Source organism: Camelus dromedarius, unplaced genomic scaffold (assembly GCF_036321535.1).
Source record: "Camelus dromedarius isolate mCamDro1 unplaced genomic scaffold, mCamDro1.pat HAP1_SCAFFOLD_172, whole genome shotgun sequence".
In the NCBI taxonomy this organism is placed as follows: domain Eukaryota; kingdom Metazoa; phylum Chordata; class Mammalia; order Artiodactyla; family Camelidae; genus Camelus; species Camelus dromedarius.
Window position 1 is genome coordinate 1,658,636 of NW_026989779.1, and position 27,872 is coordinate 1,686,507.

Sequence of the window (27,872 nt, forward strand, 5' to 3'; positions counted from 1 at the left end):
GCAGAATATCACGGTGAGCGAATCCATGTAATTTACATATCTATTGGATAGAACACGCTCCAAAAGTTTTTTCCTTTGTAAACTGCCTGATTTTCGAAAATGCTATTAGGAAATTGCTGCGAACTCAGAGTTAATGTTTCTAGGTGTACATAAGCCTTGTATGGTGGATGAAGGTTCTGTAATACACATGTTCACAACTTATTAAAAATGTTTGTCAAATCCGTGATGTATGTAGCGTGTTCGGATCACGGACTATTACGGTGAGGGAAACTAAGTAAATTAAATATATATTTGTTAGAACAAGCTCCAGGAGCATTTTACTGAAAAATCTGCCTCAGTTTGGAAACTGCTGTTATGAAAACGCTGCAAAATCTGAGTAAATGCTTTAAGGTGACAATATGTCTTCAATGGGTTATTAAAGATGTGTAATTCACATGCTATGGACTCAGCCGTGAATATTGGTTGAATCCGTGGTGCATGTACCGTATTCAGAACACGGAATCTTATGGTGACGGTATCTATGAAAATGAGATGTCTATTGGATAGAACAAGCACCAAGAGTGTTTTTCTGCAAAAACTGCCTGATTTAATTAACTGACGTTAGGAAAACCTGCGAAATCTAAGTAAATGTTTCTAGGTGTAAATATGCCTTGTATTGTGGTTGAAAAATCGGTAATCCACATGCTCACGGTCATAAAATAATGTTTGTCGAAGCCGTGATGAATGTACCGTTTCCGGAACATGGAATGTCTCGGTGAGTGAAACTCTGAAATAACAATTCTACTGGATAGAAGTCGCTTGAATTGAATGTTTCTGCGAAAATTTCATGATTTTCCAAACTGGAAGTTAGCAAAAACCTGCGAAATCAGAATAACTACTTCTAGGTGTAAATATGCCTTGTATGGTGGATGAAAGTTCGGTAATCCACGAGCTCACACTCATTAATGACTGTCAAATTCGTGATGCATGTAACGTGTTTGGAATACGGAATGTCATAGTGAACGAAACAAAGTAACTTACATGTCTATTGGGTAGAACTCGCTTGAAGAGAATATTCCTGCGAAATGTGCCTCATTTTCAAAACTGCCATTAGGAGAACACTGTGAAATCTGAGAAAATGCTTCTAAGTGTCAATATGCCTTGAATGGTGAATGAAAATCCGGTAATCCACATGCTAATAACATTGTAGTAATTATTTTTTTAAACCGTGATTCATGTAGCGCTTTTGGAAAACGGAATTTTACGGTAATGAAACGATGTAAATTACAATTCTATTGAGTAGAACGAGCTAGAAGAGAATGTTTCTGCGAAAATTGCATGAATATCGAATCTGAATTTTGCAAAAAGCTGCAAAATGGGAGTCAATATTTGTAGGTGTAAATGTGCCTTTATGTTACAAGAAAGTTCAGTAATCCACATTTTCACAACATATTAAAGAATCTTTTTCTAATCCGTGATGCATGTACCGTGTTCAGAATGTGGAATTTCACGGTGGTTGAAACAATGTAAATTACTTCTCTATTGGGTAGAACTAGCTTGGAGTGTGTTTTTTGGGAAAACTTCGTCAATTTTGAAACTGGCATTTGCAAAACGCTTCAAAATCTGAGAAAATCCTTCTATGTATCATTATTCAATGTATTGTGATGAAAGTTCGGTAATCCACATGCTAACAAATTTGTAGTGAATATTTGTCGAAACCTTTATGCATGTAGCATGTTCGGAACACGGAATTACACGGCCAGGGAATTTATGTAAATTACATTTCTCTTGGTTAGAATTCACTCCAAGAGAATTTTCCTGAGAAATCGGCCTTATTTTCGAAACTGGGGATAGTAAAACCATGCAAACTCAGATTAATAGATTCTCGGTGTAAATATGCCTTTTATGGTGGATGAAAATTTGGTAATCCGCATGCTAACAACTCTGTAGTGAATATTTGTCGAATCCGAGATACGTGAATCGTGTTTGAAACACAGAATATCACAGTGAGCGAATCTATGTAAAATACATGTCTCTACGGTAGAACTCACTGCAAGAGATTTTTCTGGGAAATCTGCCTCATTTTCAAAACTGGCATTTGATAATACTCGAAAAATCTCAGAAAATGCTTCTAAGTGTCAATATGCCTTGTATTGTGATGGAAGTTCGTAAAATCACATGCAAACAAATCTGCGGTGAATATTTGTGGAAAGCATTATGCATGCAGAGTGATCGTATCACGGAAATTCCCGGCAATGGAGTCTATGTAAATTACATGCCTATTGGTTAGAATACATTCCAAAAATTTTTCTCAGAGAAAACGGCCTGATTTTTGAAACTGGCTTTTGGAAAAAGCTGCAAATTCAGAGTTAATTTTTCTAGGTGTAAATGTGCAATGTATGGTGGATGAAAGTTCTGTAATCTACATGTTCACAACTCATTCGAGAAAGTGTGTTGAAACCTTGATGCATGTAGCGTGTTCGTAAATTGGAATGTCACTGTGAGGGAAACTAAGTAAATTACATTTCTATTGGGAAGTACTTGATCCACGAGGATTTTTCTACAAAAACTGCATGATTTTAGAAACTGACATTAGGAGAAATCTGCTAAATCAGAATAAAACTTTCTATGTATAAATATGCATTGTAACGTGGATGAAAGATCGATAATACACATGTTCACAACTCATTAAAGGATGTTTGTTGATTCCTTGATGCATGGAACCTTTCAGAACATGGAATGTCACGGTGAGTGAAACTAGGTAAATTACATATCTTTTGGGTACAACTAGCTCCAAGAGCATTTTTCTGCCTAATCTGCCTCATTTTCAATACTGGCGTTAAATCTAAACTGTGAAATCTGAGAAAATTCTTCAAAGTGTCAGTAAGCCTTGTATGGTGGATGAATGTGCTGTAATCTACTTGCTAAAATTGTAAAGTGAATATTTGTCACAACCGTGATGCATGTAGCGTGTTCGGAATACGGAATTTCACGGTGATCGAATCCATGTAAATTACATGTCTATTGGTTAGACCCGCTCCAAGAGGTTTTTGCCGTGAAATTGGCCTCATTTTCGAAACTGGCATTTGGAAAGCTGTGTGAAATCAGAGAAAAAGCTTCTAAGCATCAATCTGCCCTGTATTGTGATGAAAGAACTGTAATCCACATGCAAACAACTCTGTAGTGTATTTTTGTCGAAAGCTTTCTGCATGTAGCGTGTTCAAATCACATAATTTCACAGCAGGAGAATCTATGTAATTTAAATATCTATTGGGTAGAACACGCTCAGACATTTTCTTACTTTGAAAACTGCCTGATTTTAGAAAATGCTCTTATGAAATATCTGCGAACTCAGTGTAAATGTTTCTAGGTTAAATATGACTTGTATGGTGGATGAAAGTTTGGTAATCTGCATGCTAACATCTTTGTAGTGAATATTTGTTGAATCCAATATATATGAAGCGTTTTTTGAACACAGAATATCGCGGTGAGCTAATCTATGAAAAATAAATGTCTCTTGGGTAGAACTCGCTGCAAGAGAATTTTGCCAAGAAATCTGCCTCATTTTCGAAACTGGCATTTGAAAATCTCTGCAAAAACGTAGAAAATGCTTCAAAGTGTCAATATGCCTTGTATTGTGATGGAAGTTGGTAAAACCACATGCAAACAAATCTGTGGTGAATATTTGTAGAAAGCGTTATGCATGTAGCGTGATCGTATCATGGAAATTGCCGACGATGGGATCTATGTAAATTACACGTCAATAGAGTAGAACTAGCTCTAAAAATTTTTTCCTAAGAAAACGGCCTCATTTTCGAAACTGGCATTAGGAAGTAGCTGCAAATTCAGAGTTAATATTTCTAGGTGTAATTATGCCATGTATGGTGGATGAAAATGCTGTAATCTACATGTTCACAACTTATTCGAGAAAGTTTGTTGAAACCTTGATGCATGTAGCATGTTCAGAAATTGGAATGTCACTGAGGTGAAACTATGTATATTCCATTTCTGTTGGGAAGTACTCGCACCACGAGAATTTTTCTGCGAATCTGCCTCATTTTCAAAACTGGAATTAGGAAAAACTTTTGAAATACGTGAAAATGCTTCAAAGTGCCAAAATGTCTTTTATGGTGGATGAAAGTTCGGTAATCCTTATGCTAACAACTCTGTAGTGAATATTTGTCGAATCCGTGATGCTTGTATCTTTTTCAGAACACGGAATTCCACGATGAAGGGTTGTATGTAAATTGCATGTCTATTGGTTAGAACACGCTCCAAGAAAATTTTTTGGCGAAAACTGCATGACTTTAGAAACTGACATTAGGAGAAATCTACTAAATCAGAATAAAAATTTCTATGTATAAATATGCATTGTAAGGTGGATGAAAGTTCGGTAATACACATGTTCACAACTCATTAAAGAATGTTTGTTGAATCCATGATGCATGGAACGTGTTCAGAACACGGAAATTCACGGTGAGTGAAAGTAGGTAAATTACATATCTTTTGGGTACAACTCGCTCCAAGAGCATTTTTCTGCCAAAAATGCCTCATTTTCAATACTGGCGTTAAAACTAACCTGTGAAATTTGAGAAAATGTTTCAAAGTGTCAGTAAGCCTTGTATGGTGGATGAAAGTGCTGTAATCCACTTGCTAACAACTCTGTAGTGAATATTTGTCGAAACCAAGATGCATGTAGCGTGTTAGGGACACGGAATTTCATGGTGAGCGAATCCATGTAAATTACATGTCTATTGGTAAGACACGCTCCAAGAGTATTTTGCCGTGAAATTGGCCTCATTTTCGAAACTGGCGTTTCGAAAGCTGTGTGAAATCAGAGAAAATGCTTCTAAGCATCAATATGCCTTGTATTGTGATGAAAGTACTGTAATCCACATGCAAACAACCCTTTAGTGTATTTGTGTCAAATCCTTTCTGCATGAAGTGTGTTAGAGACATGTTATTTCACAGCGGGAGAATCCATGTAATTTACATATGTATTGTGTAGAACACGCTCAAATATTTTTTTCCTTTAGAAACGGCCTGATTTTCAAAACTGCTATTAGGAAATGCTGTGAACTCAGAGTAAATATTTCTAGGTGTAAATATGAATTGTATGGTGGATGAGAGTTTGGTAATCCGCATGCTAAAAACTCTGTAGTGAATATTTGTCGAATCTGAGATACATGAAGCGTGTTAGGAACACAGAATATCGCGGTGAGTTAATCTATGTAAAATACATGTCTCTTGGGTAGAACTCGCTCCAAGAGATTTTTCTGCGAAATCTGCCTCATTTTCGAAACTGGGGTTTGAAAATCTCTGCAAAAGCAGAGAAAATGCTTCAAAGTGTCAATATGTCCTTTACTGTGATTAAAGACCTATTATCCACATGCAAACAAATATCTAGTGCATTTTTGTCGAATACTTTCCGCATGTAGCATGTTCGAAACACGTAATTTCACAGCGGGAGAAACTATGTAATTTACATATGTATTGTGTAGAACACGCTCAAACATTTTTTTCCTTTGAAATCTGCCTGATTTTCGAAACTGCTATTGGGAAAATGCATCGAACTCAGAGTAAATGTTTCTAGGGGTAAAAATGACTTGTATGGTGGATGAAAGTTTTGTAATCCGCATGCTAACAACTCTGTAGTGAATATTTGTCGAATCCGAGATACATGAAGACTGTTTGCAACACAGAATATTGCTTTGAGCGAATCTGTGTAAAATATATGTCTCTTGGGTAAAACTCGCTCCAAGAGCTTTTTATGCAAAATCTGCCTCATTTTCGAAACTGGCATTTGAAAATCTCTGCAAAATCCTAGAAAATGCTTCAAACTGTCACTATTCCTTGTATTGTGATGGAAGTTCGTAAAACCGCATACAAAAAAATCTGTGGTGAATATTTGTAAACTGTGTTATGCATGTAGCGTAATCGTTTCATGGAAATTCCCGGGTATGGAATCTATGTAAATTACACTTCTATTGGGTAGAACTCGCTCCAAAATTTTTCTCATGAGAAAACGGCCTGATTTACAAAACTGGCATTAGAAAAAACCTGCAAATTCAGAATTAATGTTTCTACATGTAAATATGCCATGTATGGTGGATGAAAGTTCTGTAATCTACATGTTCACAACTCATTCGAGAAAGTTTGTTGAAACCTACATGAATGAAGCATGTTCGTAAATTGGAATGTCATTGTGAGTGAAACAATATATATTATATTTCTGTTGGGAAGTACTCAATCCATGAGATTTTTTCTGCAAATCTGCCTCATTTTCAAAACTGGCATTAGGAAAATCTTTCGAAATATGAGAAAATGCTTCAAAGTGTCAATATGGCTTTTATGGTGGATGAAAGTTCGTTAATATTTATGCTAACAACTCTGTAGTGAATATTTGTCGAATCCGTGATGCATGTAGCTTTTACAGAACACGGAATTTCACGATGAAAGGTTCTATGTAAATTGCAGTTCTATTGGTTAGAACACGCTCCAAGAGGATTTTTCGGTGAAAACTGCATGATTTTAGAAACTGACATTAGGAGAAATCTACTAAATCAGAATAAAACTTTCTATGTAAATGTATGCATTGTAAGGTGGATGAAAGTTCGGTAATACACATGTTCACAACTCTTTAAAGATTGTTTGTTGAATCTGTGATGCATGGAACGTGTTCAGAAGACGGAATGTCACGGTCAGTGAAACTAGGTAAATTACATATCTTTTGGGTACAACTAGCTCCAAGAGCATTTTTCTGCCTAATCTGCCTCATTTTCAATACTGGCGTTAAATCTAAACTGTGAAATCTGAGAAAATTCTTCAAAGTGTCAGTAAGCCTTGTATGGTGGATGAATGTGCTGTAATCTACTTGCTAAAATTGTAAAGTGAATATTTGTCACAACCGTGATGCATGTAGCGTGTTCGGAATACGGAATTTCACGGTGATCGAATCCATGTAAATTACATGTCGATTGGTTAGACCCGCTCCAAGAGGTTTTTGCCGTGAAATTGGCCTCATTTTCGAAACTGGCATTTGGAAAGCTGTGTGAAATCAGAGAAAAAGCTTCTAAGCATCAATCTGCCCTGTATTGTGATGAAAGAACTGTAATCCACATGCAAACAACTCTGTAGTGTATTTTTGTCGAAAGCTTTCTGCATGTAGCGTGTTCAAATCACATAATTTCACAGCAGGAGAATCTATGTAATTTAAATATCTATTGGGTAGAACACGCTCAGACATTTTCTTACTTTGAAAACTGCCTGATTTTAGAAAATGCTCTTATGAAATATCTGCGAACTCAGTGTAAATGTTTCTAGGTTAAATATGACTTGTATGGTGGATGAAAGTTTGGTAATCTGCATGCTAACATCTTTGTAGTGAATATTTGTTGAATCCAATATATATGAAGCGTTTTTTGAACACAGAATATCGCGGTGAGCTAATCTATGAAAAATAAATGTCTCTTGGGTAGAACTCGCTGCAAGAGAATTTTGCCAAGAAATCTGCCTCATTTTCGAAACTGGCATTTGAAAATCTCTGCAAAAACGTAGAAAATGCTTCAAAGTGTCAATATGCCTTGTATTGTGATGGAAGTTGGTAAAACCACATGCAAACAAATCTGTGGTGAATATTTGTAGAAAGCGTTATGCATGTAGCGTGATCGTATCATGGAAATTGCCGACGATGGGATCTATGTAAATTACACGTCAATAGAGTAGAACTAGCTCTAAAAATTTTTTCCTAAGAAAACGGCCTCATTTTCGAAACTGGCATTAGGAAGTAGCTGCAAATTCAGAGTTAATATTTCTAGGTGTAATTATGCCATGTATGGTGGATGAAAATGCTGTAATCTACATGTTCACAACTTATTCGAGAAAGTTTGTTGAAACCTTGATGCATGTAGCATGTTCAGAAATTGGAATGTCACTGAGGTGAAACTATGTATATTCCATTTCTGTTGGGAAGTACTCGCACCACGAGAATTTTTCTGCGAATCTGCCTCATTTTCAAAACTGGAATTAGGAAAAACTTTTGAAATACGTGAAAATGCTTCAAAGTGCCAAAATGTCTTTTATGGTGGATGAAAGTTCGGTAATCCTTATGCTAACAACTCTGTAGTGAATATTTGTCGAATCCGTGATGCTTGTATCTTTTTCAGAACACGGAATTCCACGATGAAGGGTTGTATGTAAATTGCATGTCTATTGGTTAGAACACGCTCCAAGAAAATTTTTTGGCGAAAACTGCATGACTTTAGAAACTGACATTAGGAGAAATCTACTAAATCAGAATAAAAATTTCTATGTATAAATATGCATTGTAAGGTGGATGAAAGTTCGGTAATACACATGTTCACAACTCATTAAAGAATGTTTGTTGAATCCATGATGCATGGAACGTGTTCAGAACACGGAAATTCACGGTGAGTGAAAGTAGGTAAATTACATATCTTTTGGGTACAACTCGCTCCAAGAGCATTTTTCTGCCAAAAATGCCTCATTTTCAATACTGGCGTTAAAACTAACCTGTGAAATTTGAGAAAATGTTTCAAAGTGTCAGTAAGCCTTGTATGGTGGATGAAAGTGCTGTAATCCACTTGCTAACAACTCTGTAGTGAATATTTGTCGAAACCAAGATGCATGTAGCGTGTTAGGGACACGGAATTTCATGGTGAGCGAATCCATGTAAATTACATGTCTATTGGTAAGACACGCTCCAAGAGTATTTTGCCGTGAAATTGGCCTCATTTTCGAAACTGGCGTTTCGAAAGCTGTGTGAAATCAGAGAAAATGCTTCTAAGCATCAATATGCCTTGTATTGTGATGAAAGTACTGTAATCCACATGCAAACAACCCTTTAGTGTATTTGTGTCAAATCCTTTCTGCATGAAGTGTGTTAGAGACATGTTATTTCACAGCGGGAGAATCCATGTAATTTACATATGTATTGTGTAGAACACGCTCAAATATTTTTTTCCTTTAGAAACGGCCTGATTTTCAAAACTGCTATTAGGAAATGCTGTGAACTCAGAGTAAATATTTCTAGGTGTAAATATGAATTGTATGGTGGATGAGAGTTTGGTAATCCGCATGCTAAAAACTCTGTAGTGAATATTTGTCGAATCTGAGATACATGAAGCGTGTTAGGAACACAGAATATCGCGGTGAGTTAATCTATGTAAAATACATGTCTCTTGGGTAGAACTCGCTCCAAGAGATTTTTCTGCGAAATCTGCCTCATTTTCGAAACTGGGGTTTGAAAATCTCTGCAAAAGCAGAGAAAATGCTTCAAAGTGTCAATATGTCCTTTACTGTGATTAAAGACCTATTATCCACATGCAAACAAATATCTAGTGCATTTTTGTCGAATACTTTCCGCATGTAGCATGTTCGAAACACGTAATTTCACAGCGGGAGAAACTATGTAATTTACATATGTATTGTGTAGAACACGCTCAAACATTTTTTTCCTTTGAAATCTGCCTGATTTTCGAAACTGCTATTGGGAAAATGCATCGAACTCAGAGTAAATGTTTCTAGGGGTAAAAATGACTTGTATGGTGGATGAAAGTTTTGTAATCCGCATGCTAACAACTCTGTAGTGAATATTTGTCGAATCCGAGATACATGAAGACTGTTTGCAACACAGAATATTGCTTTGAGCGAATCTGTGTAAAATATATGTCTCTTGGGTAAAACTCGCTCCAAGAGCTTTTTATGCAAAATCTGCCTCATTTTCGAAACTGGCATTTGAAAATCTCTGCAAAATCCTAGAAAATGCTTCAAACTGTCACTATTCCTTGTATTGTGATGGAAGTTCGTAAAACCGCATACAAAAAAATCTGTGGTGAATATTTGTAAACTGTGTTATGCATGTAGCGTAATCGTTTCATGGAAATTCCCGGGTATGGAATCTATGTAAATTACACTTCTATTGGGTAGAACTCGCTCCAAAATTTTTCTCATGAGAAAACGGCCTGATTTACAAAACTGGCATTAGAAAAAACCTGCAAATTCAGAATTAATGTTTCTACATGTAAATATGCCATGTATGGTGGATGAAAGTTCTGTAATCTACATGTTCACAACTCATTCGAGAAAGTTTGTTGAAACCTACATGAATGAAGCATGTTCGTAAATTGGAATGTCATTGTGAGTGAAACAATATATATTATATTTCTGTTGGGAAGTACTCAATCCATGAGATTTTTTCTGCAAATCTGCCTCATTTTCAAAACTGGCATTAGGAAAATCTTTCGAAATATGAGAAAATGCTTCAAAGTGTCAATATGGCTTTTATGGTGGATGAAAGTTCGTTAATATTTATGCTAACAACTCTGTAGTGAATATTTGTCGAATCCGTGATGCATGTAGCTTTTACAGAACACGGAATTTCACGATGAAAGGTTCTATGTAAATTGCAGTTCTATTGGTTAGAACACGCTCCAAGAGGATTTTTCGGTGAAAACTGCATGATTTTAGAAACTGACATTAGGAGAAATCTACTAAATCAGAATAAAACTTTCTATGTAAATGTATGCATTGTAAGGTGGATGAAAGTTCGGTAATACACATGTTCACAACTCTTTAAAGATTGTTTGTTGAATCTGTGATGCATGGAACGTGTTCAGAAGACGGAATGTCACGGTCAGTGAAACTAGGTAAATTACATATCTTTTGGGTACAACTCGCTCCAAGAGCATTTTTCTGCCAAATCAGCCTCATTTTCAAAACTGGCTTTAAAACTAAACTCTGAAATCTGAGAAAAATCTTCAAAGTGTCAGTAAGCCTTCTATGGTGGATGAACGTGCTGCAATCTACTTGCTAACAAATCTGTAGTGAATATTTGTCGCATCCGTGATACATGTAGAGTGTTCGGAATGCAGAATATCACGGTGAGCGAATCCATGTAATTTACATATCTATTGGATAGAACACGCTCCAAAAGTTTTTTCCTTTGTAAACTGCCTGATTTTCGAAAATGCTATTAGGAAATAGCTGCGAACTCAGAGTTAATGTTTCTAGGTGTACATATGCCTTGTATGGTGGATGAAGGTTCTGTAATACACATGTTCACAACTTATTAAAAATGTTTGTCAAATCCGTGATGTATGTAGCGTGTTCGGATCACGGACTATTACGGTGAGGGAAACTAAGTAAATTAAATATATATTTGTTAGAACAAGCTCCAGGAGCATTTTACTGAAAAATCTGCCTCAGTTTGGAAACTGCTGTTATGAAAACGCTGCAAAATCTGAGTAAATGCTTTAAGGTGACAATATGTCTTCAATGGGTTATTAAAGATGTGTAATTCACATGCTATGGACTCAGCCGTGAATATTGGTTGAATCCGTGGTGCATGTACCGTATTCAGAACACGGAATCTTATGGTGACGGTATCTATGAAAATGAGATGTCTATTGGATAGAACAAGCACCAAGAGTGTTTTTCTGCAAAAACTGCCTGATTTAATTAACTGACGTTAGGAAAACCTGCGAAATCTAAGTAAATGTTTCTAGGTGTAAATATGCCTTGTATTGTGGTTGAAAAATCGGTAATCCACATGCTCACGGTCATAAAATAATGTTTGTCGAAGCCGTGATGAATGTACCGTTTCCGGAACATGGAATGTCTCGGTGAGTGAAACTCTGAAATAACAATTCTACTGGATAGAAGTCGCTTGAATTGAATGTTTCTGCGAAAATTTCATGATTTTCCAAACTGGAAGTTAGCAAAAACCTGCGAAATCAGAATAACTACTTCTAGGTGTAAATATGCCTTGTATGGTGGATGAAAGTTCGGTAATCCACGTGCTCACACTCATTAATGACTGTCGAATTCGTGATGCATGTAACGTGTTTGGAATACGGAATGTCATAGTGAACGAAACAAAGTAACTTACATGTCTATTGAGTAGAACTCGCTTGAAGAGAATATTCCTGCGAAATGTGCCTCATTTTCAAAACTGCCATTAGGAGAACACTGTGAAATCTGAGAAAATGCTTCTAAGTGTCAATATGCCTTGAATGGTGAATGAAAATCCGGTAATCCACATGCTAATAACATTGTAGTAATTATTTTTTTAAACCGTGATTCATGTAGCGCTTTTGGAAAACGGAATTTTACGGTAATGAAACGATGTAAATTACAATTCTATTGAGTAGAACGAGCTAGAAGAGAATGTTTCTGCGAAAATTGCATGAATATCGAATCTGAATTTTGCAAAACGCTGCAAAATGGGAGTCAATATTTGTAGGTGTAAATGTGCCTTTATGTTACAAGAAAGTTCAGTAATCCACATTTTCACAACATATTAAAGAATCTTTTTCTAATCCGTGATGCATGTACCGTGTTCAGAATGTGGAATTTCACGGTGGTTGAAACAATGTAAATTACTTCTCTATTGGGTAGAACTAGCTTGGAGTGTGTTTTTTGGGAAAACTTCGTCAATTTTGAAACTGGCATTTGCAAAAAGCTGCAAAATCTGAGAAAATACTTCTAAGTATCAATATTCAATGTATTGTGATGAAAGATCGGTAATCCACATGCTAACAAATTTGTAGTGAATATTTGTCGAATCCTTTATGCATGTAGCATGTTCGGAACACGGAATTACACGGCCAGGGAATTTATGTAAATTACATTTCTCTTGGTTAGAATTCACTCCAAGAGAATTTTCCTGAGAAATCGGCCTTATTTTCGAAACTGGGGATAGGAAAACCATGCAAACTCAGATTAATAGATTCTCGGTGTAAACATGCCTTTTATGGTGGATGAAAGTTTGGTAATCCGCATGCTAACAACTCTGTAGTGAATATTTGTCGAATCCGAGATACGTGAATCGTGTTTGAAACACAGAATATCACAGTGAGCGAATCTATGTAAAATACATGTCTCTACAGTAGAACTCACTGCAAGAGATTTTTCTGGGAAATCTGCCTCATTTTCAAAACTGGCGTTTGATAATATTCGAAAAATCTCAGAAAATGCTTCTAAGTGTCAATATGCCTTGTATTGTGATGGAAGTTCGTAAAATCACATGCAAACAAATCTGCGGTGAATATTTGTAGAAAGCATTATGCATGTAGAGTGATCGTATCACGGAAATTCCCGGCAATGGAGTCTATGTAAATTACATGCCTATTGGTTAGAATACATTCCAAAAATTTTTCCCAGAGAAAATGGCATGATTTTTGAAACTGGCTTTTGGAAAGAGCTGCAAATTCAGAGTTAATTTTTCTAGGTGTAAATGTGCAATGTATGGTGGATGAAAGTTCTGTAATCTACATGTTCACAACTCATTCGAGAAAGTGTGTTGAAACCTTGATGCATGTAGCGTGTTCGTAAATTGGAATGTCACTGTGAGGGAAACTAAGTAAATTACATTTCTATTGGGAAGTACTTGATCCACGAGGATTTTTCTACAAAAACTGCATGATTTTAGAAACTGACATTAGGAGAAATCTGCTAAATCAGAATAAAACTTTCTATGTATAAATATGCATTGTAACGTGGATGAAAGATCGATAATACACATGTTCACAACTCATTAAAGGATGTTTGTTGATTCCTTGATGCATGGAACCTTTCAGAACATGGAATGTCACGGTGAGTGAAACTAGGTAAATTACATATCTTTTGGGTACAACTAGCTCCAAGAGCATTTTTCTGCCTAATCTGCCTCATTTTCAATACTGGCGTTAAATCTAAACTGTGAAATCTGAGAAAATTCTTCAAAGTGTCAGTAAGCCTTGTATGGTGGATGAATGTGCTGTAATCTACTTGCTAAAATTGTAAAGTGAATATTTGTCACAACCGTGATGCATGTAGCGTGTTCGGAATACGGAATTTCACGGTGATCGAATCCTTGTAAATTACATGTCTATTGGTTAGACCCGCTCCAAGAGGTTTTTGCCGTGAAATTGGCCTCATTTTCGAAACTGGCATTTGGAAAGCTGTGTGAAATCAGAGAAAAAGCTTCTAAGCATCAATCTGCCCTGTATTGTGATGAAAGAACTGTAATCCACATGCAAACAACTCTGTAGTGTATTTTTGTCGAAAGCTTTCTGCATGTAGCGTGTTCAAATCACATAATTTCACAGCAGGAGAATCTATGTAATTTAAATATCTATTGGGTAGAACACGCTCAGACATTTTCTTACTTTGAAAACTGCCTGATTTTAGAAAATGCTCTTATGAAATATCTGCGAACTCAGTGTAAATGTTTCTAGGTTAAATATGACTTGTATGGTGGATGAAAGTTTGGTAATCTGCATGCTAACATCTTTGTAGTGAATATTTGTTGAATCCAATATATATGAAGCGTTTTTTGAACACAGAATATCGCGGTGAGCTAATCTATGAAAAATAAATGTCTCTTGGGTAGAACTCGCTGCAAGAGAATTTTGCCAAGAAATCTGCCTCATTTTCGAAACTGGCATTTGAAAATCTCTGCAAAAACGTAGAAAATGCTTCAAAGTGTCAATATGCCTTGTATTGTGATGGAAGTTGGTAAAACCACATGCAAACAAATCTGTGGTGAATATTTGTAGAAAGCGTTATGCATGTAGCGTGATCGTATCATGGAAATTGCCGACGATGGGATCTATGTAAATTACACGTCAATAGAGTAGAACTAGCTCTAAAAATTTTTTCCTAAGAAAACGGCCTCATTTTCGAAACTGGCATTAGGAAGTAGCTGCAAATTCAGAGTTAATATTTCTAGGTGTAATTATGCCATGTATGGTGGATGAAAATGCTGTAATCTACATGTTCACAACTTATTCGAGAAAGTTTGTTGAAACCTTGATGCATGTAGCATGTTCAGAAATTGGAATGTCACTGAGGTGAAACTATGTATATTCCATTTCTGTTGGGAAGTACTCGCACCACGAGAATTTTTCTGCGAATCTGCCTCATTTTCAAAACTGGAATTAGGAAAAACTTTTGAAATACGTGAAAATGCTTCAAAGTGCCAAAATGTCTTTTATGGTGGATGAAAGTTCGGTAATCCTTATGCTAACAACTCTGTAGTGAATATTTGTCGAATCCGTGATGGTTGTATCTTTTTCAGAACACGGAATTCCACGATGAAGGGTTGTATGTAAATTGCATGTCTATTGGTTAGAACACGCTCCAAGAAAATTTTTTGGCGAAAACTGCATGACTTTAGAAACTGACATTAGGAGAAATCTACTAAATCAGAATAAAAATTTCTATGTATAAATATGCATTGTAAGGTGGATGAAAGTTCGGTAATACACATGTTCACAACTCATTAAAGAATGTTTGTTGAATCCATGATGCATGGAACGTGTTCAGAACACGGAAATTCACGGTGAGTGAAAGTAGGTAAATTACATATCTTTTGGGTACAACTCGCTCCAAGAGCATTTTTCTGCCAAAAATGCCTCATTTTCAATACTGGCGTTAAAACTAACCTGTGAAATTTGAGAAAATGTTTCAAAGTGTCAGTAAGCCTTGTATGGTGGATGAAAGTGCTGTAATCCACTTGCTAACAACTCTGTAGTGAATATTTGTCGAAACCAAGATGCATGTAGCATGTTAGGGACACGGAATTTCATGGTGAGCGAATCCATGTAAATTACATGTCTATTGGTAAGACACGCTCCAAGAGTATTTTGCCGTGAAATTGGCCTCATTTTCGAAACTGGCGTTTCGAAAGCTGTGTGAAATCAGAGAAAATGCTTCTAAGCATCAATATGCCTTGTATTGTGATGAAAGTACTGTAATCCACATGCAAACAACCCTTTAGTGTATTTGTGTCAAATCCTTTCTGCATGAAGTGTGTTAGAGACATGTTATTTCACAGCGGGAGAATCCATGTAATTTACATATGTATTGTGTAGAACACGCTCAAATATTTTTTTCCTTTAAAAACGGCCTGATTTTCAAAACTGCTATTAGGAAATGCTATGAACTCAGAGTAAATATTTCTAGGTGTAAATATGAATTGTATGGTGGATGAGAGTTTGGTAATCCGCATGCTAAAAACTCTGTAGTGAATATTTGTCGAATCTGAGATACATGAAGCGTGTTAGGAACACAGAATATCGCGGTGAGTTAATCTATGTAAAATACATGTCTCTTGGGTAGAACTCGCTCCAAGAGATTTTTCTGCGAAATCTGCCTCATTTTCGAAACTGGGGTTTGAAAATCTCTGCAAAAGCAGAGAAAATGCTTCAAAGTGTCAATATGTCCTTTACTGTGATTAAAGACCTATTATCCACATGCAAACAAATATCTAGTGCATTTTTGTCGAATACTTTCCGCATGTAGCATGTTCGAAACACGTAATTTCACAGCGGGAGAATCCATGTAATTTACATATGTATTGTGTAGAACACGCTCAAACATTTTTTTCCTTTGAAATCTGCCTGATTTTCGAAACTGCTTTTGGGAAAATGCATCGAACTCAGAGTAAATGATTCTAGGTGTAAAAATGACTTGTATGGTGGATGAAAGTTTTGTAATCCGCATGCTAACAACTCTGTAGTGAATATTTGTCGAATCCGAGATACATGAAGACTGTTTGCAACACAGAATATTGCTTTGAGCGAATCTGTGTAAAATATATGTCTCTTGGGTAAAACTCGCTCCAAGAGCTTTTTATGCAAAATCTGCCTCATTTTCGAAACTGGCATTTGAAAATCTCTGCAAAATCCTAGAAAATGCTTCAAACTGTCACTATTCCTTGTATTGTGATGGAAGTTCGTAAAACCGCATACAAAAAAATCTGTGGTGAATATTTGTAAACTGTGTTATGCATGTAGCGTAATCGTTTCATGGAAATTCCCGGGTATGGAATCTATGTAAATTACACTTCTATTGGGTAGAACTCGCTCCAAAATTTTTCTCATGAGAAAACGGCCTGATTTACAAAACTGGCATTAGAAAAAACCTGCAAATTCAGAATTAATGTTTCTACATGTAAATATGCCATGTATGGTGGATGAAAGTTCTGTAATCTACATGTTCACAACTCATTCGAGAAAGTTTGTTGAAACCTACATGAATGAAGCATGTTCGTAAATTGGAATGTCATTGTGAGTGAAACAATATATATTATATTTCTGTTGGGAAGTACTCAATCCATGAGATGTTTTCTGCAAATCTGCCTCATTTTCAAAACTGGCATTAGGAAAATCTTTCGAAATATGAGAAAATGCTTCAAAGTGTCAATATGGCTTTTATGGTGGATGAAAGTTCGTTAATATTTATGCTAAAAACTCTGTAGTGAATATTTGTCGAATCCCTGATGCATGTAGCTTTTACACAACACGGAATTTCACGATGAAAGGTTCTATGTAAATTGCAGTTCTATTGGTTAGAACACGCTCCAAGAGGATTTTTCGGTGAAAACTGCATGATTTTAGAAACTGACATTAGGAGAAATCTACTAAATCAGAATAAAACTTTCTATGTAAATGTATGCATTGTAAGGTGGATGAAAGTTCGGTAATACACATGTTCACAACTCTTTAAAGATTGTTTGTTGAATCTGTGATGCATGGAACGTGTTCAGAAGACGGAATGTCACGGTCAGTGAAACTAGGTAAATTACATATCTTTTGGGTACAACTCGCTCCAAGAGCATTTTTCTGCCAAATCAGCCTCATTTTCAAAACTGGCTTTAAAACTAAACTCTGAAATCTGAGAAAAATCTTCAAAGTGTCAGTAAGCCTTCTATGGTGGATGAACGTGCTGCAATCTACTTGCTAACAAATCTGTAGTGAATATTTGTCGCATCCGTGATACATGTAGAGTGTTCGGAATGCAGAATATCACGGTGAGCGAATCCATGTAATTTACATATCTATTGGATAGAACACGCTCCAAAAGTTTTTTCCTTTGTAAACTGCCTGATTTTCGAAAATGCTATTAGGAAATTGCTGCGAACTCAGAGTTAATGTTTCTAGGTGTACATAAGCCTTGTATGGTGGATGAAGGTTCTGTAATACACATGTTCACAACTTATTAAAAATGTTTGTCAAATCCGTGATGTATGTAGCGTGTTCGGATCACGGACTATTACGGTGAGGGAAACTAAGTAAATTAAATATATATTTGTTAGAACAAGCTCCAGGAGCATTTTACTGAAAAATCTGCCTCAGTTTGGAAACTGCTGTTATGAAAACGCTGCAAAATCTGAGTAAATGCTTTAAGGTGACAATATGTCTTCAATGGGTTATTAAAGATGTGTAATTCACATGCTATGGACTCAGCCGTGAATATTGGTTGAATCCGTGGTGCATGTACCGTATTCAGGACACGGAATCTTATGGTGACGGTATCTATGAAAATGAGATGTCTATTGGATAGAACAAGCACCAAGAGTGTTTTTCTGCAAAAACTGCCTGATTTAATTAACTGACGTTAGGAAAACCTGCGAAATCTAAGTAAATGTTTCTAGGTGTAAATATGCCTTGTATTGTGGTTGAAAAATCGGTAATCCACATGCTCACGGTCATAAAATAATGTTTGTCGAAGCCGTGATGAATGTACCGTTTTCGGAACATGGAATGTCTCGGTGAGTGAAACTCTGAAATAACAATTCTACTGGATAGAAGTCGCTTGAATTGAATGTTTCTGCGAAAATTTCATGATTTTCCAAACTGGAAGTTAGCAAAAACCTGCGAAATCAGAATAACTACTTCTAGGTGTAAATATGCCTTGTATGGTGGATGAAAGTTCGGTAATCCACGTGCTCACACTCATTAATGACTGTCGAATTCGTGATGCATGTAACGTGTTTGGAATACGGAATGTCATAGTGAACGAAACAAAGTAACTTACATGTCTATTGGGTAGAACTCGCTTGAAGAGAATATTCCTGCGAAATGTGCCTCATTTTCAAAACTGCCATTAGGAGAACACTGTGAAATCTGAGAAAATGCTTCTAAGTGTCAATATGCCTTGAATGGTGAATGAAAATCCGGTAATCCACATGCTAATAACATTGTAGTAATTATTTTTTTAAACCGTGATTCATGTAGCGCTTTTGGAAAACGGAATTTTACGGTAATGAAACGATGTAAATTACAATTCTATTGAGTAGAACGAGCTAGAAGAGAATGTTTCTGCAAAAATTGCATGAATATCGAATCTGAATTTTGCAAAACGCTGCAAAATGGGAGTCAATATTTGTAGGTGTAAATGTGCCTTTATGTTACAAGAAAGTTCAGTAATCCACATTTTCACAACATATTAAAGAATCTTTTTCTAATCCGTGATGCATGTACCGTGTTCAGAATGTGGAATTTCACGGTGGTTGAAACAATGTAAATTACTTCTCTATTGGGTAGAACTAGCTTGGAGTGTGTTTTTTGGGAAAACTTCGTCAATTTTGAAACTGGCATTTGCAAAACGCTTCAAAATCTGAGAAAATCCTTCTATGTATCATTATTCAATGTATTGTGATGAAAGTTCGGTAATCCACATGCTAACAAATTTGTAGTGAATATTTGTCGAAACCTTTATGCATGTAGCATGTTCGGAACACGGAATTACACGGCCAGGGAATTTATGTAAATTACATTTCTCTTGGTTAGAATTCACTCCAAGAGAATTTTCCTGAGAAATCGGCCTTATTTTCGAAACTGGGGATAGTAAAACCATGCAAACTCAGATTAATAGATTCTCGGTGTAAATATGCCTTTTATGGTGGATGAAAATTTGGTAATCCGCATGCTAACAACTCTGTAGTGAATATTTGTCGAATCCGAGATACGTGAATCGTGTTTGAAACACAGAATATCACAGTGAGCGAATCTATGTAAAATACATGTCTCTACGGTAGAACTCACTGCAAGAGATTTTTCTGGGAAATCTGCCTCATTTTCAAAACTGGCATTTGATAATACTCGAAAAATCTCAGAAAATGCTTCTAAGTGTCAATATGCCTTGTATTGTGATGGAAGTTCGTAAAATCACATGCAAACAAATCTGCGGTGAATATTTGTGGAAAGCATTATGCATGCAGAGTGATCGTATCACGGAAATTCCCGGCAATGGAGTCTATGTAAATTACATGCCTATTGGTTAGAATACATTCCAAAAATTTTTCTCAGAGAAAACGGCCTGATTTTTGAAACTGGCTTTTGGAAAAAGCTGCAAATTCAGAGTTAATTTTTCTAGGTGTAAATGTGCAATGTATGGTGGATGAAAGTTCTGTAATCTACATGTTCACAACTCATTCGAGAAAGTGTGTTGAAACCTTGATGCATGTAGCGTGTTCGTAAATTGGAATGTCACTGTGAGGGAAACTAAGTAAATTACATTTCTATTGGGAAGTACTTGATCCACGAGGATTTTTCTACAAAAACTGCATGATTTTAGAAACTGACATTAGGAGAAATCTGCTAAATCAGAATAAAACTTTCTATGTATAAATATGCATTGTAACGTGGATGAAAGATCGATAACACATGTTCACAACTCATTAAAGGATGTTTGTTGATTCCTTGATGCATGGAACCTGTTCAGAACACGGAATGTCATGGTGAGTGAAACTAGGTTAATTACATATCTTTTGGGTACAACTCGCTCCAAGAGCATTTTTTTGCCTAATCTGCCTCATTTTCAATACTGGCGTTAAATCTAAACTGTGAAATCTGAGAAAATTCTTCAAAGTGTCAGTAAGCCTTGTATGGTGGATGAATGTGCTGTAATCTTCTTGCTTAAATTCTAAAGTGAATATTTGTCGCAACCGTGATGCATGTAGCGTGTTCGGAACACGGAATTTCACGGTGATTGAATCCATGTAAATTACATGTCTATTGGTTAGACCCGCTCCAAGAGGTTTTTGCCGTGAAATTGGCCTCATTTTCGAAACTGGCATTTGGAAAGCTGTGTGAAATCAGAGAAAAAGCTTCTAAGCATCAATCTGCCCTATATTGTGATGAAAGAACTGTAATCCACATGCAAACAACTCTGTAGTGTATTTTTGTCGAAAGCTTTCTGCATGTAGCATGTTCAAATCACATAATTTCACAGCAGGAGAATCTATGTAATTTAAATATCTATTGGGTAGAACATGCTCAGACATTTTCTTACTTTGAAAACTGCCTGATTTTAGAAAATGCTGTTATGAAATATCTGCGAACACTGTGTAAATGTTTCTAGGTTAAATATGACTTGTATGGTGGATGAAAGTTTGGTAATCTGCATGCTAACATCTTTGTAGTGAATATTTGTTGAATCCAAGGTACATGAAGCGTGTTTGGAACACAGAATATCGTGGTGAGGTAATATATGTAAAATACATGTCTCTTGGGTAGAACTCGCTGCAAGAGAATTTTGCCAAGAAATCTGCCTCATTTTCGAAACTGGCATTTGAAAATCTCTACAAAAACATCGAAAATGCTTCAAAGTGTCAATATGCCTTGTATTGTGATGGAAGTTGGTAAAACCACATGCAAACAAATCTGTGGTGAATATTTGTAGAAAGCGTTATGCATGTAGCGTGATCATATCACGGAAATTCCCGACGATGGGATCTATGTAAATTACACGTCAATAGGGTAGAACTAGCTCCAAAAATTTTTTCCTGAGGAAACGGCCTGATTTTCAAAACTGGCATTAGGAAGTAGCTGCAAATTCAGAGTAAATGTTTCTAGGTGTAAATATGCCATGAATGGTGGATGAAAATGCTGTAATCTACATGTTCACAACTCATTTGATAAAGTTTGTTGAAACCTTGATGCATGTAGCATGTTCAGAAATTGGAATGTCCCTGTGAGGGAAGCTATGTAAATTACATTTCTATTGGGAAGTACTCGCTCCACGAGAATTTTTCTGCGAATCTGCCTCATTTTCAAAACTGGCATTAGGAAAAATTTTCGAAATGCATGAAAATGCTTCAAAGCGCCAAAATGTCTTTTATGGTGGATGAAAGTTTGGTAATACTTATGCTAACAACTCTGTAGTGAATATTTGTCGAATCAGTGATGCTTGTATCTTTTTCGGAACACGGAATTCCACGATGACCGGTTCTATGTAAATTGCATGTCTATTGGTTAGAACACCCTCCAAGACGATTTTTCTGTGAAAACTGCATGATTTTAGAAACTAACATTAGGAGAAATCTACTAAATCAGAATAAAACATTCTATGTATATATATGCATTGTAAGGTGGATGAAAGTTCGGTAATACACATGTTCCCAACTCTTTAAAGATTGTTTGTTGAATCTGTGATGCATGGAACGTGTTCAGAAGACGGAATGTCACGGTCAGTGAAACTAGGTAAATTACATATCTTTTGGGTACAACTCGCTCCAAGAGCATTTTTCTGCCAAATCAGCCTCATTTTCAAAACTGGCTTTAAAACTAAACTCTGAAATCTGAGAAAAATCTTCAAAGTGTCAGTAAGCCTTCTATGGTGGATGAACGTGCTGCAATCTACTTGCTAACAAATCTGTAGTGAATATTTGTCGCATCCGTGATACATGTAGAGTGTTCGGAATGCAGAATATCACGGTGAGCGAATCCATGTAATTTACATATCTATTGGATAGAACACGCTCCAAAAGTTTTTTCCTTTGTAAACTGCCTGATTTTCGAAAATGCTATTAGGAAATTGCTGCGAACTCAGAGTTAATGTTTCTAGGTGTACATATGCCTTGTATGGTGGATGAAGGTTCTGTAATACACATGTTCACAACTTATTAAAAATGTTTGTCAAATCCGTGATGTATGTAGCGTGTTCGGATCACGGACTATTACGGTGAGGGAAACTAAGTAAATTAAATATATATTTGTTAGAACAAGCTCCAGGAGCATTTTACTGAAAAATCTGCCTCAGTTTGGAAACTGCTGTTATGAAAACGCTGCAAAATCTGAGTAAATGCTTTAAGGTGACAATATGTCTTCAATGGGTTATTAAAGATGTGTAATTCACATGCTATGGACTCAGCCGTGAATATTGGTTGAATCCGTGGTGCATGTACCGTATTCAGAACACGGAATCTTATGGTGACGGTATCTATGAAAATGAGATGTCTATTGGATAGAACAAGCACCAAGAGTGTTTTTCTGCAAAAACTGCCTGATTTAATTAACTGACGTTAGGAAAACCTGCGAAATCTAAGTAAATGTTTCTAGGTGTAAATATGCCTTGTATTGTGGTTGAAAAATCGGTAATCCACATGCTCACGGTCATAAAATAATGTTTGTCGAAGCCGTGATGAATGTAACGTTTTCGGAACACGGAATGTCTCGGTGAGTGAAACTCTGAAATAACAATTCTACTGGGTAGAAGTCGCTTGAATTGAATGTTTCTGCGAAAATTTCATGATTTTCCAAACTGGATGTTAGCAAAAACCTGCGAAATCAGAATAACTACTTCTAGGTGTAAATATGCCTTGTATGGTGGATGAAAGTTCGGTAATCCACGTGCTCACACTCATTAATGACTGTTTGTCGAATTCGTGATGCATGTAACGTGTTTGGAATACGGAATGTCATAGTGAACGAAACAAAGTAAGTTACATGTCTATTGGGTAGAACTCGCTTGAAGAGAATATTTCTGCGAAATGTGCCTCATTTTCAAAACTGCCATTAGGAGAACACTGTGAAATCTGAGAAAATGCTTCTAAGTGTCAATATGCCTTGAATGGTGAATGAAAATCCGGTAATCCACATGCTAATAACATTGTAGTAATTATTTTTTTAAACCGTGATTCATGTAGCGCTTTTGCAAAACGGAATTTCACGGTAATGAAACGATGTAAATTACAATTCTATTGAGTAGAACGAGCTAGAAGAGAATGTTTCTGCGAAAATTGCATGAATATCGAATCTGAATTTTGCAAAAAGCTGCAAAATTGGAGTCAATATTTGTAGGTGTAAATGTGCCTTTATGTTACAAGAAAGTTCGGTAATCCACATTTTCACAACATATTAAAGAATCTTTTTCTAATCCGTGATGCATGTACCGTGTTCAGAATGTGGAATTTCACGGTGGTTTAAACAATGTAAATTACTTCTCTATTGGGTAGAACTAGCTCGGAGTGTGTTTTTTCGGAAAACTTCGTCAATTTTGAAACTGGCATTTGCAAAACGCTTCAAAATCTGAGAAAATCCTTCTATGTATCAATATTCAATGTATTGTGATGAAAGTTCGGTAATCCACATGCTAACAAATTTGTAGTGAATATTTGTCGAAACCTTTATGCATGTAGCATGTTCGGAACACGGAATTACACGGCCAGGGAATTTATGTAAATTACATTTCTCTTGGTTAGAATTCACTCCAAGAGAATTTTCCTGAGAAATCGGCCTTATTTTCGAAACTGGGGATAGTAAAACCATGCAAACTCAGATTAATAGATTCTCGGTGTAAATATGCCTTTTATGGTGGATGAAAATTTGGTAATCCGCATGCTAACAACTCTGTAGTGAATATTTGTCGAATCCGAGATACGTGAATCGTGTTTGAAACACAGAATATCACAGTGAGCGAATCTATGTAAAATACATGTCTCTACGGTAGAACTCACTGCAAGAGATTTTTCTGGGAAATCTGCCTCATTTTCAAAACTGGCATTTGATAATACTCGAAAAATCTCAGAAAATGCTTCTAAGTGTCAATATGCCTTGTATTGTGATGGAAGTTCGTAAAATCACATGCAAACAAATCTGCGGTGAATATTTGTGGAAAGCATTATGCATGCAGAGTGATCGTATCACGGAAATTCCCGGCAATGGAGTCTATGTAAATTACATGCCTATTGGTTAGAATACATTCCAAAAATTTTTCTCAGAGAAAACGGCCTGATTTTTGAAACTGGCTTTTGGAAAAAGCTGCAAATTCAGAGTTAATTTTTCTAGGTGTAAATGTTCAATGTATGGTGGATGAAAGTTCTGTAATCTACATGTTCACAACTCATTCGAGAAAGTGTGTTGAAACCTTGATGCATGTAGCGTGTTCATAAATTGGAATGTCACTGTGAGGGAAACTAAGTAAATTACATTTCTATTGGGAAGTACTTGATCCACGAGGATTTTTCTACAAAAACTGCATGATTTTAGAAACTGACATTAGGAGAAATCTGCTAAATCAGAATAAAACTTTCTATGTATAAATATGCATTGTAACGTGGATGAAAGATCGATAACACATGTTCACAACTCATTAAAGGATGTTTGTTGATTCCTTGATGCATGGAACCTGTTCAGAGCATGGAATGTCACGGTGAGTGAAACTAGGTAAATTACATATCTTTTGGGTACAACTCGCTCCAAGAGCATTTTTTTGCCTAATCTGCCTCATTTTCAATACTGGCGTTAAATCTAAACTGTGAAATCTGAGAAAATTCTTCAAAGTGTCAGTAAGCCTTGTATGGTGGATGAATGTGCTGTAATCTACTTGCTTAAATTCTAAAGTGAATATTTGTCGCAACCATGATGCATGTAGCGTGTTCGGAACACGGAATTTCACGTTGAGCCAATCCATGTAAATTACATGTCTATTGGTTAGACCCGCTCCAAGAGGTTTTTGCCGTGAAATTGGCCTCATTTTCGAAACTGGCATTTGGAAAGCTGTGTGAAATCAGAGAAAAAGCTTCTAAGCATCAATCTGCCCTATATTGTTATGAAAGAACTGTAATCCACATGCAAACAACTCTGTAGTGTATTTTTCTCAAAAGCTTTCTTCATGTAGCGTGTTCAAATCACATAATTTCACAGCAGGAGAATCTATGTAATTTAAATATCTATTGGGTAGAACATGCTCAGACATTTTCTTACTTTGAAAACTGCCTGATTTTAGAAAATGCTGTTATGAAATATCTGCGAACACTGTGTAAATGTTTCTAGGTTAAATATGACTTGTATGGTGGATGAAAGCTTGGTAATCTGCATGCTAACATCTTTGTAGTGAATATTTGTTGAATCCAAGGTACATGAAGCGTGTTTGGAACACAGAATATCGCGGTGAGGTAATATATGTAAAATACATGTCTCTTGGGTAGAACTCGCTGCAAGAGGATTTTGCCAAGAAATCTGCCTCATTTTCGAAACTGGCATTTGAAAATCTCTACAAAAACTTCGAAAATGCTTCAAAGTGTCAATATGCCTTGTATTGTGATGGAAGTTGGTAAAACCACATGCAAACAAATCTGTGGTGAATATTTGTAGAAAGTGTTATGCATGTAGCGTGATCGTATCACGGAAATTCCCGACGATGGGATCTATGTAAATTACACGTCAATAGGGTAGAACTAGCTCCAAAAATTTTTTCCTGAGGAAACGGCCTGATTTTCAAAACTGGCATTAGGAAGTAGCTGCAAATTCAGAGTAAATGTTTCTAGGTGTAATTATGCCATGTATGGTGGATGAAAATGCTGTAATCTACATGTTCACAACTCATTTGATAAAGTTTGTTGAAACCTTGATGCATGTAGCATGTTCAGAAATTGGAATGTCCCTGTGAGGGAAGCTATGTAAATTACATTTCTATTGGGAAGTACTCGCTCCACGAGAATTTTTCTGCGAATCTGCCTCATTTTCAAAACTGGCATTAGGAAAAATTTTCGAAATGCATGAAAATGCTTCAAAGCGCCAAAATGTCTTTTATGGTGGATGAAAGTTTGGTAATACTTATGCTAACAACTCTGTAGTGAATATTTGTCGAATCAGTGATGCTTGTATCTTTTTCGGAACACGGAATTCCACGATGACCGGTTCTATGTAAATTGCATGTCTATTGGTTAGAACACCCTCCAAGACGATTTTTCTGTGAAAACTGCATGATTTTAGAAACTAACATTAGGAGAAATCTACTAAATCAGAATAAAACATTCTATGTATATATATGCATTGTAAGGTGGATGAAAGTTCGGTAATACACATGTTCCCAACTCTTTAAAGATTGTTTGTTGAATCTGTGATGCATGGAACGTGTTCAGAAGACGGAATGTCACGGTCAGTGAAACTAGGTAAATTACATATCTTTTGGGTACAACTCGCTCCAAGAGCATTTTTCTGCCAAATCAGCCTCATTTTCAAAACTGGCTTTAAAACTAAACTCTGAAATCTGAGAAAAATCTTCAAAGTGTCAGTAAGCCTTCTATGGTGGATGAACGTGCTGCAATCTACTTGCTAACAAATCTGTAGTGAATATTTGTCGCATCCGTGATACATGTAGAGTGTTCGGAATGCAGAATATCACGGTGAGCGAATCCATGTAATTTACATATCTATTGGATAGAACACGCTCCAAAAGTTTTTTCCTTTGTAAACTGCCTGATTTTCGAAAATGCTATTAGGAAATTGCTGCGAACTCAGAGTTAATGTTTCTAGGTGTACATATGCCTTGTATGGTGGATGAAGGTTCTGTAATACACATGTTCACAACTTATTAAAAATGTTTGTCAAATCCGTGATGTATGTAGCGTGTTCGGATCACGGACTATTACGGTGAGGGAAACTAAGTAAATTAAATATATATTTGTTAGAACAAGCTCCAGGAGCATTTTACTGAAAAATCTGCCTCAGTTTGGAAACTGCTGTTATGAAAACGCTGCAAAATCTGAGTAAATGCTTTAAGGTGACAATATGTCTTCAATGGGTTATTAAAGATGTGTAATTCACATGCTATGGACTCAGCCGTGAATATTGGTTGAATCCGTGGTGCATGTACCGTATTCAGAACACGGAATCTTATGGTGACGGTATCTATGAAAATGAGATGTCTATTGGATAGAACAAGCACCAAGAGTGTTTTTCTGCAAAAACTGCCTGATTTAATTAACTGACGTTAGGAAAACCTGCGAAATCTAAGTAAATGTTTCTAGGTGTAAATATGCCTTGTATTGTGGTTGAAAAATCGGTAATCCACATGCTCACGGTCATAAAATAATGTTT